Source organism: Pecten maximus, chromosome 10, assembly GCF_902652985.1.
Source record: "Pecten maximus chromosome 10, xPecMax1.1, whole genome shotgun sequence".
In the NCBI taxonomy this organism is placed as follows: domain Eukaryota; kingdom Metazoa; phylum Mollusca; class Bivalvia; order Pectinida; family Pectinidae; genus Pecten; species Pecten maximus.
In genome coordinates, this window is record NC_047024.1 from 30,102,808 (window position 1) to 30,105,959 (window position 3,152).

The window sequence follows — 3,152 nt, forward strand, 5'->3', positions numbered from 1 at the left end:
TGGTATCAACAGGTGTCAGGGTAAACTCTAGCCCTGGTTTATAAACGCCCGGCCGTGTAACAGTCAGGACTCATTATAGATCGAATAATGGAACGCTGTCACAAGGAGTTGACGGATATCATGTATTTAATAGTTTTTTTATGAATATATGTTCATATATACAAAAATATATATAATTAAAGGTAAATAATGTCCTTGTGATGGATATACATATAGTATATATATATAAGGTAGAATTAGTATATCGGATAGATCTACCTTTCTTTACCGTAGTGGAATCCCTGTCATGCGCATCAAAGATCATCAAGCATATCCATCTACCCCGCCACGGAACACTTGCTATGGTTGGCTGGGTGCGGTTTGAAGGTTATTACCCTATAAGATTGCGATCTTCAAATCATACGTACCAAAGTGTTTTTTAAATATATCTACACGGGAAAAATCAAAATTCAAGAGAAGGGAATCAACCGAAATTGAAAGTCTATCATAACGAACAAAACTCAGCTGAAGCATTGTGGTCATGAAAACCTATAGCGAGTCCTTAACAACATACGACACTTAGCGTTTCAAATTCAAACAGGAAGTAATCTCTTAAATCAAATGTGCTATATGTACGAGACCTTTGACAAGAAATTTAGCTTAACGGTGCATAAATCTATGAGATAAACACATAATTTAGATATCCTATTTTTCTGCAAATAAATGTTTTCGTTTTTATCAATATACTATAGAAATATTTATGACTTATCTACACTTTAAAGCATGTTCTGAAATGCGGACTATATGAACTACAAGAACTAATCCAGATAAAGCTTGCGTTGTGCAGAGGAAATTACGGAAGCCCTGGAGGGACATTTTGAGTTACTACTTATTACTTATTTGTTATTACTTATTTGTTATTACTTATTAGTTATTACTTATTTGTTATTTGTTATTACTTATTTGTTATTACTTATTAGTTATTACTTATTTGTTATTACTTATTTGTTATTACTTATTTGTTATTACTTATTAGTTATTAATTACTAAATTATTGTATAACAGTACGTTACTTTATCATATCGTCAAGATAAATGATGTTTTATATAAATAGTAATATAGTAAAGTATAGTAATAAATTGTCTGATAAAAATCCCGTTTTTAAACAAAACGTACTTAGTTATAATTCATTTAATTTGTTATTTCTTATTTCTTATTTCTTATTTGTTAATTAAGTAAGATATAAGAATTAACAAATAAGAAATAACAAATTAAATGCATTATAACTAAGTACGTTTTGTTTAAAAACGGGATTTTTATCAGACAATTTATTACTCAATTACACAAAGAGGATCGATATGAACAACATCCTTTATATAAAACATCATTTATCTTGACGATATGATAAAGTAACGTACTGTTATACAATAATTTAGTAATTAATAACTAATAAGTAATAATAAATAAGTAATAACAAATAAGTAATAACAACTAAGTAATAACTAATAAGATATAAGTAATAAGTAGTAACTCAAAATGTCCCTCCAGGGCTTCCGTAGGAAATACATGTAAAACATGATAAGTATCTCATTTCAGTTCGGAACACCACTTGCACAATTCAGAAAGCCTCCTAATATCGTGTATGTAGATGTGATGACTCAGTCTAGATAGCAATATATTCAATGCTGCGAACTATATATATTTATGACCTACGTTAAACTATAAGGACATAAAATTGCTTTTTATTCATACTATACCATATATGATCACTCATTTTCGTTGTTGTTTCTGTTCCCATTTAAGTTGTCTCTTCCAAAACATTGTTTCTTCTTCTTCTTCTTCTTCTTCTTCTTCTTCTTCTTCTTCTTCTTCTTCTTCTTCTTGGGGCATCAAAATCAAATTTTGAGGGACGCGTTATTATATTATATGCTCTAAGATGAAAAAAGGTATATCGGTATGGTATGAATAACGTGAATATCGATTATCATTAACATAGGTTGACTACCTTGCCTTGATGAACTCCAGTGCGAATTTTTATCATAAAAGTACTGAAAATACTGAATTATCCGATTTTGGTATGTAGGTGTATTATGTCACTGCAAACACGATAAGGACTTCTATTTCTGGATTTCAAATATGAACACTATTTTCTAGCTTCTGGTTGGTGGAAATGTGGGTATGGGCTGTTATTGTTGTAATTTGGTACATAGAGGTTTTGATCAATGCCTAAGCAAATTGGAACATTTTCGAAAATCTCGGTTGCCATGGTAATTAGTAATGAAAATTTGTTAATAGTGGTTGTAAGGAATGCTGGACACAGTGGTGACAGTTTCGAAAAATTGTTTACTATGAAATGAAATGATTCCCTCTGACTGGTCAAATATATACAGTATATATTGTCCAATTTTGATGCAATTTGGTGATTCCATTTCTGGAGTTAAAATGATGGCCATCGTTTGCTATCATGTAATTCGTGGGGGAAAAAAAGATGTTAAATTTCAATGAAGTATGGTTTTAAGTATTATGAACAATATTGTTGTTTCTTTAAGTTTCATTATTAACTGCAGGGGTAGGTTGGAAACTTCTGTAACGGGCCCCGTTACAATCAACACTTGTGATCTTCTCCTCTTTGTAGAAATTTTCCTTCTTATATCTCATATTTAGTTTTTAATGTCCTATTATTGGTCGTGTGGACATGACATGGGTTTGCCAGGTGTCATCGAGCTGAAGCAGAATACGCTTACCCTTCCAGAACATAGTATCGAGTTATCCTTGTGCTATTTCAAGGTACTTCTTTGTAGTCTATATTCAAGTTTTATCCATTGTGAATTAGATTAGTGAACCGGGAGTATTCTCTATTTGTTTTTCGATTACTTTTTATCTTTATGTTTCAATTCAACCAATAATCCTCAGTTCACGAATTACAATACATGTATCTAAGAACTCTTCTTTGGAGTATTTAACATTGTCGCAGTGAATCTTTAAAATCCCATTAATCCAATCACAGGTCCGCTTAACATTTCGTTTTCTTGCATATTTTTTTCGAATCACAATTACCAATGGCGTTTTCTTGGATATGGTTCGTAGTTTGTCTATCTATTATTCCGGGTTTTTTAATCCAATCACAGTGCGTCTACTCAATATTTCGATCTATGTGGATTTAATCCAATCAC